Source organism: Nyctereutes procyonoides, unplaced genomic scaffold, assembly GCF_905146905.1.
Source record: "Nyctereutes procyonoides isolate TBG_1078 unplaced genomic scaffold, NYPRO_anot_genome, whole genome shotgun sequence".
Lineage (NCBI taxonomy): Eukaryota > Metazoa > Chordata > Mammalia > Carnivora > Canidae > Nyctereutes > Nyctereutes procyonoides.
In genome coordinates, this window is record NW_026575036.1 from 10,445,260 (window position 1) to 10,463,699 (window position 18,440).

Genomic DNA, 18,440 nt, shown 5'->3' on the forward strand with positions numbered 1-18,440 from the left:
ACAAAGGTGGTGAGAGGGGGGAAGCAGATCACAAGGTGTTTTCAAAGAAATGACTTAGGAACCAGAAGTAGAGAACGTAAAGCACATATTAAATTTTGAAGGTCCTTTGATCTACATAAACATCATAAGCATCATTGCAAGGTGGATAATTAACCAGCAAAGAGAGATTTTCCATGTTAATTGTCTGGAAAGCATTTCCATAGGGCTGTCCCCCAAAGAACCCACTGAGAAATGATCCTGCCATTTCTGGAGATCCATCCCCAGAATTAAACCATCTTTGTGATGTCCAAAAGTTTTCCAAAGGCATGGTCTATTTTGGGAAGTGATTTAAAAGATGGCTTTTCATGGGATAACAGTATTCAAAAAACTGACTGGACGGAAGGCACGTTACAGAGTGAAGGGATGGACTACATCTGGTGAAAGTAAAAGAATAAAAAGGAGGACAAAATGTCAAGAGATAGAAATAAATAATAAACTGATGTTAAGTTTAAATTTCATGTCTAAACTGGCACACTTAATATAAAATGGAAGCCACTCTTCCGAGGTTGTTGAGAGGCTTTGAATGGCAGAAGACAGTGGATAAATTAGTCCTTAATGGTTAATCTTGCTCAATCAACAAACAGTGCCTGGCATGTATGTGTGTGTGTGTGTGTGTGTGTGTGTATGTGTGTGTGTGTATAGTAAATAGTTAGTGAATGAATCTACAAATAGCCCACATCACCCAAGTAAAATCAGCCTCTAACTAGGAAGTAAAGGCCAATCTTGTTTTCGAAATTGTAGGTAAAATGTTATAAAAATTGTACCAGCAGGAAGATTCTATATGTATACATCTTACTACCTTTGATGTTAAAAAAAAATAAAAACAATTCTAAGATATCAAAGCTAAGCTATATGTTTAATCAGAAAACAAAGGAGTTTTCTCATAAGATGTATACTCAAGGGAAAACTTTATGAGAAACCGTAGGGGACATTTATGACTTTTTTTCCTAAATTTTTAACCTTGATATGTCTTTTATTAGGCTTACTTCACAAAAAATAGGCCCATGGCAATCAGATTGAGTCCTAGAAACAATATTTTGTTTCCAAAAGTTGAATCTGTTTTCAAAAACATTTATTTTCATATTTTCTACAAATATTTCCCCCTGTTTATTTCCACATCTCATATATTGAGAGAGAAAATATGTGAACTCTTCCATACACCTCCTTTTACTTTCACCTTTCTCACACACAAATGTAATCAGGGGGAAAGAAAAGTTAAAGAGACATAAAAAAATCCACTTTGCAATAAATAAAACCGTGTTTAAGCTCTGTCAATTATTTTACCTGCACCTACCAAATATTCAGAGGTTTGAGGGATGAGGTTGTGGAAGAAGAGGCAGAGGAAGTGGGAAGGCCCCAAAAGAGATACATTCACTCTGTCAGCAGTGACCAATCTTACTGACCAAGCTGGAGGCATCACTGTCAATAAGATGCAGCTCCACTATCATAGAACTGTCATTCTAAAGATAGGAATGCAAACAAATAAATAAGCAATAATAAAATAAGCATAAAATTGGAAATGTTATGAAAGAAACAAATGAGAGCTGGAAGGTAGTAATAGCTGTTGAGTGTATTGGTAATGGAGATCTACTTTAGTCAAGGCCAAATGAGGAGATAGCTACAGGAAGGTGGGGAAGCATTTCCCAGGGGAAAACAACCAACACTATTGCTGCTGAGGTAGAAAGAATGTGAGGAGCAATAAAGAATCATGAGCAGACACCCACAGTGACCAATTCCCCTTCTGCAAAGATTGTTCTGGTTGTCTTAAAGAGAATGGACTGGAGGAGTCAAGAGCAAAACTGGAGGCGTTGTTGTAGAAGTCCTGGTAATAGAAGTGGCCACCAGGACCAAATGGCCCAAGGAGATGTAAAGAGTGAAGAGATGTGGCTTGCTGCTGGAGTGGGGGTGGTGACACAAGAAAAGGGAAGACTCTACAGTGACTCCCAGGCTGAAACCTTAAACATTTGGGTTGCCAGGACTGGCATGCACTGATACAAATAAGATCAGACATTGGGAAACAGATTTGGGGGAAAGGCTTGGGTGACTGAAATAAAGAATTCCATTTAATGCTCTTTCGGTGGATTGATTCTGTAGATTTATTCTGTCAGAAGTGGCCATGAGCAGAAATTCACTTAAAAATAACCTCATTGTTGATCCTGTTTGAGCCATGAAATATCTGCTTTGTAAAATAAGATTACAAAACTAAATACTGTAATTATTCCTCTCAACCTCTTAGAACAAGTAACCATGTGAGAACTATAATGATTCTCAGTGCACAGCACATTTTGAGCTTCACAGAGGAAAGTGCTGATAATATGTGGAAGGGTCATTAATTTAGTATCCAGAAATGCATTATTGGATGCAGTGGTGCTAAAATAAGAGTAGAGATCTAAAAATACTAGCACAGTCTCCTCCCATATAAATGCTCCCTCTAACATATTAACAAGTAATACTGCTCCTGTTCATGTATCCTGGCCTAGATTAAGAGTCTGTGAGCATTAAAATAAGTAATTTGATAAAGCTTACAATCTAGAAAGGTATTAATTAGTCCATTATATAGTCAGGTTCTTGACTAGAGGACTAATTATTAGTTGTACAGAATTACTCATAGAAAGCTAAACATGGGTCTTCATGTGATATCAGTTGTTTCATTACATTGATTTTCAATGTTTTGTATGAAATAGTGCATGCAATAACAGCTATTGCCCTAATTTCATTGTCCTCTGTGGCACTCATCAACCAAACTGATGAGATATATAACTCATTCTTGAATATTTCTAGAAAATTCCCAGTTGGATCAATTTATTTTTTTTTTATAAATTAATTTTTATTGGTGTTCAATTTACCAACATACAGAATAACACCCAGTGCTCATCCCGTCAAGTGTCCCCCTCCGTGCCCGTCACCCATTCACCCCCACCCCCCGCCCTCCTCCCCTTCCACCACCCCTAGTTCATTTCCCAGAGTTAGAAGTCTTTATGTTCTGTGTCCCTTTCTGATATCTCCCACACATTTTTTCTCCCTTCCCTTATATTCCCCTTCACTATTATTCATATTCCCCAAATGAGTGAGAACATACACTGTTTGTCCTTCTCCGATTGACCCAGTTGGATCAATTTAATAAACATAAAGAAAATGTGTACCATGTGTCAGAAACTGCAAGGGGCTGAGGATACAAAGTCAAAGTTTTTATAAACTGCCTCAAATCCTCACTTCTATTTTTAAATAGTAGCTAATATTCATTGAGCACTTAGTGTGTTCCAGTAAGTGTTTTAGATAGGTTCAAGGAATTACTCAGAGTCAGTTATTTTTATACAAATTTCCTCACATTACAAGGAATAGAATAACCAACTTGTCCCTGTTTGCTTGGGACTGCCTCAGTTATTTTTTTTAATTAAGGTGAAATTCACCTAACATAAAATTAATCATTTTAGATTGTATATTTTGGTGGCATTTAATACATTCACAATGTTATGCAATCACAACCTCTATCTAGTTCCAAAACATTTTAGCACTCCAAAAGACACTCTCTAACACATTAAGCAATCTCCTATTATTCCTGCCTCACTCCAGCTGCCAGCAACTACAAATCTGTCTCTTGTCTATATATATTTACCTATTTTTGACATTCTACATAAATAGAACCATACAATACATGACCTTTTGTGCCTGGTTTCTTTGACTTAGCACAATGTTTTTGAGGTTCATCAACATTGTAGCATATGTCAATACTATAATTTTTTTGTAGCTAAATAGTATTTCACTGTAAGTACATACCTTATTTGTTGATTGTCAGTGGTCAGACATTTGGGTTGTTTCCACCTTATAGCTATGGTGAACAGGGCTTCCATGAGCATCATGTACAAGTATTTGAGCACTTAATCCCCATTCTTTAGGGTATATACCCAGGAATGGAATTCTGGAATCATATGGCAATTCTATGTTTAATTTGTTGAGAAGCCGCACAACTGTTTTCCACAGGGGCTGCACGATTTTATATTGCCATTAGCAATACAGAAGTGTTTCAGTTTGTTCACATCCTTGTCAACACTTGTTATTCTCCAGTTTGTGTGTGTGTGTGTGTGTGTGTGTGTGTGTGTGTGTGTAATTATAATCATCTTACAGGGTGTGAAGTTGTGTTTCTTTGTGGTTTTGAGTTTCATTTTTCTAATGAAAAATGCCTAATGATGGTGAGCATCTTTTCAGATGTTTATTGGCCATCTGTCTATCCTCTTTGGAGAAACAACCATCAAGTACTTTGTATATGTTTTACTTGTATTGTTTGTCTTTTTGTTGTTGAGGTCTAAGAATTTGTATATATTCTGAATTTTAACTCCTTATCAGATGTATGATTTACAAATATTTCCTCCCATTGTGTAGGTTGTCTCATTACTTTCTTCATAACAAAAGTTCTAAATTTGATGAAGCACAATTTATGTTTCTCTTTTTGCTGCTTTCAGTGTCATATCTAAGAATATATTGCCAAATCCAAGGTCACAAAGATTGAGGCCTACATTTGCTTTTAAGAGTTTTATAGTTCTAATTCATATATTAGGTCATATCATTTTACATTAATTTTTGCATATGGTATGATGTAGGGGTACAATTTCATTATTTTGCATGTGGATACCCAGTTGCTCTAGTACCATTTGTTGAAGAGACTATTTTTTTCCCACTTCATTGTCTTGGCACCCTTGACTTAACTGTCAATTGGCCTATGTTTGGCAGTAGTTTTTGTGACATTGGCTGTAGAAACACTTTTCTAGATATGTCTCCTCAGGCAAAGGAAACAAAACCAAAATTAAACTATTGAGACTACACCAAAATAAATTTTTACACAATGAAGGAAATCATCAACAAAACAGAAAAGTAATTTACTAAATGGGAGAAGATATTTGCAAATGATGTATCTGATAAGGAGTTAATATCCAAAATATATAAAGAACATATACAACTAAACACCAAAAAATTAAATAATCTAATTAAAAATGGGCAGAGGACCAGAATAGACATTTTTCCAAAGAAGATACACAGATGGCCAAGAGACACATGGAAAGATGCTCAGCATCACTAATAATCAGAGAAATGAAAATTAAAACTACAATGAGATATCATCTCACACATGTCAGAATGGCTAAAGTAAAAAACACAAGAAATAATGAGTGTTGGCAAGAATGTGAAGAAAAAGAAACCCTCATGGGAATGCAAACTGGTGGGAATGCAAACTAGTACAGCCACTGTAAGAAACAGTATGGAGGTTCCTCAAAAAATTAAAGATAGAATCACCGTATGATTCAATAATCCCACTACTTGGTATTTACCCAAAGAAAATGAAAGTACTAATTTATTTTTTTTGAAAGTACTAATTTAAAAAGATATATGCACTCCTATGTTTCTTACAGTATTATTTACAATAACCAAGAAGTAAAGTAACCCGTGTCCATCAATTGATGAACAGATAAAGGAAGAGATTATACATATAAATTATACATATATGTTATATATATGTAATGAAATATTACTCAGCCATAAAAATGAATGAGATCTTGCCATTTGCAATATGGATGTATTAGTGGGTATAATGCTAAGTAAAATGAGTCACTCAAGAAAGACAAATACCATATGATTTCATGCATGGAATTTAAAAAACAAAACAAATGAACAAAGAAAAAGAAGATTCAAACACAAAGACAGACTCAAATACAGAGAATAATCTGATGGTTGCCAGAGGAAAGGCGGGAGGGGGAGATGGCTAAAATATATAAAAAGGATTAAGAGTACACTTATCTTGGTAAGCAATGAAAAATGTAGGATTTGTTGAGTCATTATATTGTATACATGCAACTAAAATAACACAGAGTGCTAATTATACTTCAGTAAAAAAATAAAATAAAACAATAAGAAGCTACATTAAATACAAATGCAGCACAGTGAGATTTCAGTGTGTTCTACACATACACATTTTGTAATGCTTATACAGAATGGTTTAACAAAACTTCTTACAAGATATATCTAAGAAGCTACATTAAAGACACAATAGCACAGTGCAATTTCAGGGAATGGAACATGTTCCCATTTTGTAATGCTTATACAGAATTTTTTTTTCCAAAAAAGATTTTAAAAAAAGAAAGAAAAAATCAATTGGCCATACATGTTTTGGTTTATTTCTAAACTATCAATTCTATTCTGTTGGTCTATATGTCTGTCTTTATGCCAGGACTCAAACTCTCACTTCTTGAAGTGGAGGCGGGTAAGGCAGAGAAAGGTTCATACCAAAAAATACATACATCTAAAAAATGTAAAAATAGAGCATCTATCATTCAAGAGCTCACAGCCTAAATCAGGAGTGTACCATCCCTTTAAATGATACAAAATATGTCATGAATGTACACATTTGTCTAGGGAGAGGGATCCATAGTTTTCCTTAGATTCCCAAAACAAACAAAAGGATGAAAATTAATTAAGAGAACAGTCATTCTTAATCCTAAGTATATATTAGAATCCCCCAGGAAGCTTTTAAAAACTACTAATTCTTGGAAGTCATACCTATAGGTTCAGATTCAATTACATGGGAGTGAGGTCCATGTATTAGTATTTTTTTAATGATTTTATTTATTTATTCAAGAGAGAGAGAGACAGAGAGAGAAAGACACATGCAGAGGGAGAAGCCGGATCCATGCAGGAAGCCTGATGTGGGCTCCATGCAGGAAGCCTGATGTGGGACTCCAGGATCACGCCCTGGGCCAGAGGCAGGTGCAAAACCGCTGAGCCACCCAGATCTCCGTATTAGTATTTCTTTAAAGCCCCCAAGTTATTGTGATGTGTGGCTAGTGTTAAGAACTCCTTGCCTTTTTTTTTTTAAGATTTATTTATTTATTCAGGGAGAGAGAGAGGGGGGTGGAGAGAGAGAGGCAGAGACACAGGCAGAGGGAGAAGCAGGCTCCATGCAGGGAGCCCGATGTGGGACTCGATCCCAGGTCTCCAGGATCACACCCTGGGCTGCAGGCGGCGCTAAACCGCTGCGCCACTGGGGCTGCCCAAGAACTCCTTGTCTAAAGGGAGAATCATTAGTATCATAAATGATATCATTTACTATATATTATATACATAATTACAATACAGTATGATGAATACCAAATACAGATATCTATAATAACTGTTCTCTTTTCCCTTAAGGTATCATAGATTATGAAATTTCTGATATAATTTGGAGACTGAGAAGAAATTTTAAGAGAATTTTTAACTCAAATACTTATATATATTTTTATTTTCTCTATCTGTTTCTGGATGCTGCCTCAAAATATCTTACTGAGCCATGTTTGACTTCAACCTCAGAAACCCTGAGTCAGGGCCACCAGCAAAGCCTCTCCTGGGTTCCTGACCCTTAGAAATTGGGTGAGACAATAGATATTTGTTGTTGCAAATAACAGTATTGGGATTATTTGTTATGCAGTAATGGAGGATAATGCAGATGGCAAGTAAATATCTAAATGCTGTATAAAATAAGCATACTCTCCATGAATGTTCCCATGTGTAGAAGAAAGACAATGGTTGGCCTTGTGGTGAGGAACTTGGATTCCAGTTGAGCCTCATTAATTGTTCTGTAAAATGGGAATGATAATACTTATTTCCTTGTCCAGAATTGCATCACATGTCCATACCTAAATCAATTATGGCTCATCCCTTTGGCTTAGGCTGGGGCTGTGACTAGGGAAATAGATATATACAGAGCATCAGGGTGTACTTGGACAAAGTTCTCATGTTTTTTGAATAAGATTAGAAACCATCTCCTATCATCACATACTAATAACATGACCTAGAATAAATTACCTCTCTAAGCCTCTCAGAACAGAAACACTGATGACAGGTCTTGAGTGCTTACAGTGGGTTAAGTAAATAAGAGAAACAAATAAATACAAAAATTATAATTTTTTAAATGTTACATGCCAAAGAAGCTTTGGAAAGATAATTTTGATGTAACTGCCAAAAGTGTTCTGTATTTAGCATATAAAATTTAAAAAAGATTAGCCTTCCCTAATGCAACCACCTATAGCAATGGCAGGAATGAATTATGTAATGTGATGGTAGTACTAAGGAAATTAATAGTATCTAAAATATCTTCCAATCAGTAAAAAGGAAGAATATTTTTCAAAAGTTGAAAAATTGCCTGCTGAGGACTTCTAAGAGAATCTGGAAATTTAATTGAGGAGATTTTTATTCTAGTTTATTGATAACATGACACCAATAAAGAATTACTTCCTAATGCCAACACATGGACACAAATAAAAAACATAGTATGGTAAAATTTAACTTTCTTCAGCAAATGAACAAAGAGCAAAATAGCAAAGCAAATTTTCCTATAGATGTAACTGAAAATAAATTACAGGAGAGTTTTATAAAGCACTTAAAATCTTCAATTTTTATAGATTTCCAAGTTTGCTGAATAAGGACTCGGGGCCCATACTTTTTTAGACTGCATTTTTTTCTGTGCCACAAATGATTTTCTATATATTTTTTCCAAAGCTGGTGAACAGTTATTAAGTTTCACTGTCCCTTTGTATGAGCTGTATCCTATAATATGGGTAAAGAAAACAATAATAACACTTTATGGGCTTTATATAAAGTTAGTGGAAAAGAGATCATCTGGATAGTTATTATTTTATAGCATCTCTTAGGTATTTATTTGGTACCTCATGGGACAGGCAATGTACCATGGAAGCAAGTGTTTGTTTTAACCTTTATTAGTAGCTTCTCCCTAGATCCTAGTTTGGACATTCAAATCAGTGTTCACACTTGAAGTCCTATAAAATGTGGAGTGAGGAGTTGGGAACACAGGTAGAATAGGTGAGACTCTTACAAGAATCAAAATATCATAGTACTGGATTCTGGACATTTTTAATTCTAAGTAGTCTAAATATTTTCTTGCTAGGTAAAACTTGAATGATAACTCTTCATTAAAAGAGTACTGGGGGGGTAGTTCAGTCAGCTAAGTATCTGACTTGATTTTGGCTCAGGTCATGATCTCAGGGTTCTGGGATCCAGCTCTGCATTGGGCTCCCCATTTAATGGGGTATCTGCTTATTTCCCTTCTCATCTGCCTCTCTCCCTGCTTGTACTGTCTCTCTCTCAAATAAATAAATCTTTAAAAAAAATTTTAAATAAATGATAAAAGAGTACTAAGTTTCTAATATACAACATGTCATGTTTGCTTGTAGATATGTAGATATCTACATACAGATACTTTATTTTCAGTTGTAAGATTGCTTTAGTTAGAATTCTAGACTCAGGAGTCATTTGTTATTTAACCACTTCATGCCTCAGTTTCCTTGACTATAAGTACTTATTTGAACTCTGTAAAATGAGGATAATATCTACCTTATATATGATACTGGTATTAGGATTAAATGAGTTAATACATGTCAAGTAGTTAGAATAATGCCAGGTACAAATACTAGTATATTTTTTATGAAAAAAAAGTAAAACTGTATATATTCTTTTTACTCATCTCTAACTCTTTTGTGCAAAAGCTGTTTTTTACAGCAGTGGCTGCTGTGGTTTCTAATCTTAGCATGGAGAATTTATTTAACTGGATGTAGGAAGGCCATGGATTTACAGGGTTCTGATCCTATCACACCCAGGCCTCTGCCTTACACTCTAACCTCTTATGACAATGACAGAATCACTGCCATCCAACTTGCCTGGCTGCTTCTACAAAACAACTTAATTCTCTGTGTCCAGCTCACGGGGAACAGATGTTAAAGTGAAAAAATAACACCATAACAATTTCCCCTAATTAGCACCTTTGTAAGTAAACTGAACAAGAAGACTGAACTGTCCTAGAAACTAAATTACCCTCTCATTTGTGGGCGAACCTTCCAGCTTAGGGGATGAGTCACGACTGTGGAGATAACTCCTCCGTGCCTCTTCTGTGAATAAATGGAGACTTTAGTCTTTCAGGTTATAAATCTGGCCATTTCTAAGAGTACTTTAATCATTCTCCATTTTTTAAAAGCCCATGTTTTCACACTATCTTTCTTCCTTTTTTTTTTTTTTTGGCTTCTTCTCCTTCATAAATACAAAGTGAGATAACTGTACTTTTAACATTATAACTGACTAAGAAATTCCACTATTTTGATGACCTCCTATCAGGAACAGCATAAAAATATTACCAAATTAAGAACTAGTAATCTCTTAAAAGAGAGAGAGAGAGAGAGAGAGAGAGAGAGAGAGAGAGAGAGAAAGGGATTGAGGGGAGGGAGTAACCATTTTATCACAAGAAGTTCCCAGTCAAAATCCCATCATACCAATGATGATTTTAGATGTTCTAACATGAAATCCAGTATTCATTTGAGAATATTTTCTCCTGACTTAACATGCAGTATCCTCTGATAGCATTAATTTTAATATAATGAAAGGAAACTCTAGCATCTCAACTATTTCATTTGCATACTATAATTTCTATATGATTCAGTTCCATATCAATTTGAAGCCCAGGAGCCGAAAATAAATGTATCATTATCACCAAATTGCAGAATTTTTTCTCTTTATAAAGATGAATTTATTCTTAAAATAAATTTATTCTAATCCAACTTGAAATACCAGCCACTATCACAGTAGACTATTCTGAAGGCTAAAAGAAAAGCTAAGGGGTCCTCTGGTCTAAGTCAGATCACTTTTAGAACCCATCAAGGAGAGGGGTTTCAAACCCCATCTTAGGATTCCCAAAGGAAAGAAATTTCATAACATCTCCCAATAACTTCTTCTGCAGCTTTGACTATAGGGTATGACAATATAGCAATGAAATATATATCCATAAATCAGTCTTGAAAATCTTTCATATCCCATAAAGGGAATTTCTCAGGTCACTAAACTAATATTTTACTTTTCCTGCATTAGACAAGTTGTTAAGATGAAATTTTAGCAAGTTGTCTTTTATTGAGCCTCTTATTTTCTTTTTCCTTTAGTGTATTTTAATAAATGACATAATTCTTACTAAAAATTCTTTATTTTGACTTAAAGAATTTATTGCGAAACTGCCCCATGCTGATCTTTAATCATTGTAGATAATATTGTTATCTATGATATTCTTCTAAAAAAAGGCCCATACTTATTCTCTCATGTAAAAAGAAGGAAGGAAGGAAGGAAGGAAGGAAGGAAGGAAGGAAGGAAGGAAGGAAGGAAGAAGTAAAGGAGGGAAGGAAGAAGGAAGGAAAGGAAGAAGTTAGAAGGAAGGGAAGAAAGAGGGAAGGAAGGAAGAGAGAAAGAGAGAAGGAACAGACTGATACACATTAGTGATTGGTCATGGATAGCTGTAATATTTTTGCTGCAAGAATACTAACCAATCCTTTTAGGAATTTTTTGTTTGTTTGTTTGGTTGGTTGGTTTTCTTCTTTTAGGAATTAAGTACAAATGCAAGTTTATGAAAGTCTATCAGTTTTTATAGATTATAAGATTGAACGTTCCTTTTTCAAAAGGACTCATAAATGTTTTTGTTTCACAAAGAATGTTTATCTTCTTGAGTTTCTTTCATATGCTCCTAAAGAGCAATGTGGTTTTGTTTAGTAGGTATTTATTAATACCCACTATCTATCAAACACTGTGTTCAAGGATGGAGATACAAAGATGAGTAAAACCAGATTCATACCCATGGAGCCTGCAGTCTTGCAGGAACCACCAACACATAACAAACACATCATTTCCATGCAAGGTGCAAGTGCCATAAGGAAAGCTTCTCCTGGAGTATGGGAGGCCAAAGGAATATGACGTCAGGGAAGGCTTCCTAGAAGAGTTACTGTAACTAGCAAAATTTCTAATTTATTTTTTAAGAAAATAGTCTGTGTAATAGAAAGTTTAAAAATACTCAGTATTTATGGGAGGGCATGTATTAGAAGGTGAGAGTGAGTAGGAGGCAGAGTATAAATCAACTGTGTCACTGACAAAAGATTTCATCTAAAACACTTAAGCAGAGTTGGTGAACATTCACAGATATGATGCTAAAATTCTGACACAATCACAATCTGGCTTTTTTCCACACCAAGCAATTCTCTGACACTTGCCGAATGTCCTACAATACAACTCAATTCTGACACTATCTATCTGAAGGTAGCATCAGGTTCCACAGATTAAAGGCTCAGTCCCATAAGACCGGCCTCCCTACCCCACCCACCAACACACACACTTCAATTCCAGGTTTCTGACCCACCAGCTATAAACTGGTGGTTCCCATGACTCCCTCCTTGGGTTTGGTTAATTTGTTCAAGCAGCTCACAGAACTCAGAAACATTGACCTATATTTACCAGTTCATTATAAAGGGATATAGCTCAGGAACAGCCAGATAGGAGAGATATATAGGATAAGATACAAGAAGGAGCATACAGCTCCCATGTTCTGAGTGTGCCACTCTCCTCAAACGTCCATATGTTCACCTATCCGGAAGCTCTCCATACCCCATTCTTTTGGATTTTTATAGAGACTTCATTACATTGGCATGATTGATTAAATCATTGGCCATTGGTGACTGAACTCAATCTCTAGCCCCTCTTCTCTCCTGGACGGGGGTTCCCCTGGTAACCTGCCCTCATCCTCAGGAGGTAGCCAAAAGTTACCTCATAACATAAACTCAGATGTGGTTGAAACATGTTTGTTATGGATATCAAGACACCTTTATCACTCTTATCACTTAGGAAATTTTAAGGATTTTAACAGCTCCCTGCCATAAATGTGACTTAGAGCAAATACATATTTCTTATTATAAATCACAGTATCACAGTCTCCACCCTAGTCTTCAAACACAAATCCCTAATAGCAAAATAATCATAAAAGTCAAAAGATATTGGCAACATTACTAAAATCTCATTCAGTCATTAATAACTATCCAGGCCATAATCATCATATCGTATGAAAATGTCTCCTAAACTAAGGCCACTCAGGTTTTCAGGCTTCCTTTCCATCTTCTCAGGTTCCAAAAGCAATAGCAGTGCCAGCAATATATGGCTTCACCATGGGAAGAGACATACCATTTCTTGCTCTGAGGCTTTTTTGAGATGTTAATTTAATATTACATTTCCCTCATTACATAACCCATTTATTTATTCCTTTACCCATAGCTACTATTTTTCTTTCTCTCTGTTTATATCCAAACTTTCACCTGGGAAGGGACATTAGATTCAGTCACTGTGCTGGTCTAGATTGCAGGCAGCAATACTAGTCTAGAAAGTGCCTCCCATTCTATCCATACTTACTATGATAGGGTAAGTTTACACAAATGCAGAACTAGTGGGCTTTCTTTACCACCAGGCAATATAGCTGCATTTACTGTTAATCCCAATTTTGCCAGATGGGGTAAAGCCTCCCTGCCCCACCAGGTCCTTAGGAATTCTGACATAAATATTAAAAACATAGTGACAGTTTCTTACTTAGAAATTATCCCTGGTTCCAACCCCTGTAGTTGCAGCCCTATGACCACTGTATCAACTCTACTTATTGTTTTTCCCAAAGAAGACTGCATTATTATCACTTGGATGCTTTAAACAGAGAAATATACTTGAAGCCATACTTCTGGAGAAAGGAGGACTAGAGAGCATCTCAGCATTTATTTTTAAAACAATAATCCTAGATCAGGGCAGCCCTGGTGGTGCAGCGGTTTAGCGCCGCCTGCAGCCTGGGGTTTGATCCTGGGGACCCTGGATCGAGTCCCACATCAGGCTCCCTGCATGGAGCCTGCTTCTCCCTCTGCCTGTGCCTCTGCCTCTCTTTCTGTGTCTCAATGAATAAATAAATAAAATCTTTAAAAAAAATAATAATCCTAGATCATTGTTTCATAAGAAACTTCCCTCTATCCCCTAGGTGGACCAGTATTTGGTAATCACCTTTTAAAGAAATGACTCTCGGGATCCCTGGGTGGCCCAGCGGTTTGGCGCCTGCCTTTGGCCCAGGGCGCGATCCTGGAGACCTGGGATCGAATCCCATGTCGGGCTCCCGGTGCATGGAGCCTGCTTCTCCCTCTGCCTATGTCTCTGCCTCTCTCTCTCTCTCTGTGACTATCATAAAGAAATAAAAATTAAAAAAAAAAGAAATGACTCTCAAGTTTTGATATATTTAAGAATAAGTGGGGTTGGGGCACCTGGGTGATTCAGTCAGTTAAGCAACTGATATCTGCTCCAGGTCATGATCTCAGGGTCCTGGGATCAAGCCCTGAGCCCTAAGTCACATTCTCACATTTGGTGAAAGTTTTAACACACAGCAGACATTGGTCAGTGCCCACCCTTACTCCTTTGGCTTCTTCCAGCTGCCAATATTTACATCTCTGGCCTGAGGACATTTCCCAGAAATGAGGGCCAAAGGCCTTACGTAACAAACAAAATAGAAGAGCCAGGATGAGCAACCTCGGAAGCAGCCCTCAACCAACAGCTCTTAGGGACTCACATGTATAAATGTTCCAGCTCCCTGGCTCTTTGGTGAGGTGATTCGGGGGCATGTGCTTACCCGCAATGAATAAGCTCTAGCTGCTCATTGTGGTAGCTGGCTTAATAATGCACCTTTCATACACTGCCTTCCCTTCCCTGTATTCTTTCCCTATTCCCCTTCCACTGATGTGCTAAAGCTGGCTCAGACCAGGTCATGTGAGCCTGAGAGCTAATTGTTAATTTCAGGAATTTTGCAAGCCAGATTACTTCATGTTGTAGCTTGAAATAGGCCATAGTGGGAGTATTTATACCCCAGAAATGGGCTATAAAGGAAGGAAGGAAGCCTTCCCCAAGAGCCATTTACCATTAGACCACTAAATTATGATGTTGTCATTATTCACTTGTTCTATTAATTAGTCAATCTTACTGCAACAAGTAGACAAGGACTGGCAGTAGATCAAGGTTCACTTCAAGGTATGCCTGATAAAACTGTACTGGATTGTAAGAGATCAAGAAAGATGTTGCCTAGATAGGTGATTTTTCCATTGGGCTTTGCTTGGGGGTTTACATATACAAATAGTTTTAAGAGACTAAATTTTCAAATCCTCAACTTTCATAAGTGCTCTTTCCAAAAATTGATTTGCCTAAGAATGAGGCTACTTCTCCATGGTCCTTCTCCCCATTTTATAGAGAAAAAGAAATACCTTCACACACACACACACACACACACACACACACACACACACACACACACCAAATCTCACTACTGGGCATTTCTCTGGGTCTCCAAGAAACTTTTTTCTCTGGGTAAAAGTCTCCAAGGCCCCAAACAAAGTCATATAGGGAAAGACTTATTTGGAAGAAGACTCCTTCCATTATCAATCAAAACATCTTGAATACACAGAATCTTCTGTTCACCCCTGTTTTATATGTATCTACATATAGATAAATATATTTTTTATTTTATTAAAATATTTTAGAACATGATATTTTATATATTTAATAATACACAATATTTATATAAATATATGTGAATATAAATATATATAAACATAGTTGTTAAGATGAAGTTTACATTAAAAAGGAAAATATTTTTACCTATTTTGAAATTTTCCTGAATTCAAAACAATTAAGGAAATACAGATGAATAACTCTGATTCTTTTTGTTGTAACTGGAGTGCTTTACAGGACTACCTAAAAATTTAAGACTTTGAAAGACCCCGTAGCTATAAATTTTGCATGCCTTCTTTGCTTTTTAGGGTGCTTTATCCAGTAAGGTAATTAAGATACATATAGTCAAATCATATTGTAAAATATTTAGCCAATTACATGAATTCTCATTTCATTTTACAAGATATTCAATATGTTCTACTTCTTAGTAACAAAAAAAATGAATTTACTGAAACTTACAATTAAAACAAATTTTATTTTATTTTATTTTTTATTTTTTTTTTAACGAATAAAGTCTTTATTTTTTTTTTAAATTTTTATTTATTATTTATGATAGTCACACACACACACACACACACACAGAGAGAGAGAGAGAGAGAGAGAGAGGCAGAGACATAGGCAGAGGGAGAGGCAGGCTCCATGCACTGGGAGCCCGATGTGGGATTCGATCCCAGGTTTCCAGGATCGCGCCCTGGGCCAAAGGCAGGCGCCAAACCGCTGCGCCACCCAGGGATCCCTTAAAACAAATTTTAGATGTCAACTTAAAAATGACTGAAAGGGGATATAGTTTTTAGGAAAATTCCTTTACTGGGCACAGGAGCAAAGAAGTTTGGCATTTCGAGCTGAGGCTACTTTCACAGACCCTTACTATTAGCCTGGGAAGTCCAGCATCTCCAGAGGTGGATTGGACAGGGGCAAATAATACCCTTCCACAATATCCAAAAGAAAGAAGAGGAAAAAAAATCCTTCTGAAAAATTTACTCTCTGCAAGTGTTCATTATAATTGTTATTTAACAAAAAAGTACCTTCATTGATGTGTGAAAAAAAAGTTTGTGAAAACAATCTAGATGTTACTTTTAAAGCACTGTGATCTTTGAAAAAAATTATGCATTTATTCAAATATATACAAGTGTTGCTCTAACTATCAGCACATATGCTCTAATATACACATCTGAATATTGACTTTTATCATATTTAAAAAGAGTGGTAAAAGGAAAAAAGGAAATCCTCTAATTTCTATGAATAGTCATTAATCCACAGCCAAGAGTATATCTCATTGCTTTATTTTTTCAAGCATATGAAATAGTTAGCTTTTTTTTAGATCTCATGATCTAAGTGTACCTGATGTAAGTTCTACTATGGAGTCATACCAGATAGTAAATGTCTCTATTTATAGTATCAGAGCAGTAAATGTGTTTCTAACATAGGCTAAGCCTGGGTATTTATGAGGCACCTGCACAGTCTTTAAGAGTTCATTGGCAGAACACATTGAATCGTTTCTTCTAAAAGCATCTACTAAAAACAACCCTCTTTTCCCTTTTTATTAGGAATTCCAGAAGTTATGGTCTCCCATAAAATCGAAATCACGTGGAAGTAAAATTTATATTCTTCCAGAAAGTTCCTCCCAGCATTACAGATGATGTATCTGTGGCCCTCAAACTCTGTGGCAGCCATCTACAGTGACTGTTCCAATAAAATTCTCAATTTTAACTTGTTTTGGCAACTTGATGATTACATTTAGCCAGGTTGGAAGTGTAGCAGCAAATAACATTTCCTTGATCAAGAAAAGAGAAAGTGTGCATATATGTGTGTTTTATCAAACAGCAATCTAGGGCCTCTGGGTGGCTCAGCTGATTGAGCCTCTGGCTTTTGGTTTCTGCTTAGGTCATGATCTCAGAGCTGTGAGAAAGCCCGCTATGGGCTCCTGCTCAGCTCCAGGTCCACTAGGGAGGGAGTTTCTCCATCTCCTGCTCCGCCCTCTGCACATGCACACACATGTGTGCTCTTTCTAAATCAATCAATCAAATCTTTAAAAAAAAAAAAGATCTCAATGGCTACTCTTTGTTCAAATAACTGTAGATATTGCCTTACTTTTTTTGGCATAAACAATGTAAAGAATGGCAAGAAATAAACTCTGTTTTAGTGGAAAGAATCCATACTTATTTTGTTTTCTAGAAATGGGTGAAATAATCTATCCTGACAGTTCATCTACTTGTGTATGTTGGGAAATTCGCTTAAAAATTCTTTTCTGGGACACCTGGGTGGCTCAGCAGTTGAGCATCTGCCTTCAACTCAGGGCATGGCCCCGGAGTCTGGGGATCTAGTCCCACATCAGGCTCCCTGTGCGGAGCCTGCTTCTCCCTCTGCCTATGTCGCTGCCTCTCCATCTTTGTGTCTCTCATGAATAAACAAACAAAAAACAAACTTAAACAAAATTATTTTCTTTTGAAAATGTGTTCAGCAATATTGATTTAGCTTCTGCTTCTCATGTTCAAGCCATGAAATCAAATCATTACTTATGTGCATGAAGGGAAATGAAAGACTCAGAAAATTATATATGTATATATATATATATATATATGTATGTATTTTTAAATCTAACACATTTTAGAAAGAGAAAGGGAATAAAAATAATGAAAGATTTCAATGGTGAAAAGAACTATGCACGTTCAATCTAGAGAAGGATACGTATGCTTAAATGACAATTATGAAAGGGAGCTGCCGTTGGTTTTACTTATTATTGATGAAGGACAACAGATTTAAGAATTACCCTGTGGACTCAGGCTCCATTGAGGGTAGCTCCTCAGGCCCATTATGGAAGCTTCCACAACCCTCTACTTGGTAGAAGCAGATAAAGAGCTCTACTCCCTGCCTTCCTCCCTCCACCTATTTCCTTTTCTTGTTTTTCCTTGTCTCTCTCCCTTCTTGGTAGCACCCAGCTTAGCTGGTGCACTTTTGTTTTTCACCATCTTTAGTCTGCCCAGTTATATCTGCCCCCGTTTATTGAGGAGCCTCAATTTGTTCTGTATAAACAAAAACATCTT

The 18,440-nt window shown here is 36.4% G+C and overlaps 1 protein-coding gene across 1 annotated transcript in view; it reads right to left on the minus strand.

Annotated features, from left to right (window-relative positions):
- Positions 1 to 18,440, minus strand: part of LMNTD1 (lamin tail domain containing 1) — a 381,533-nt gene that overhangs the window by 312,658 nt on the left and 50,435 nt on the right. The window lies entirely within an intron of this gene.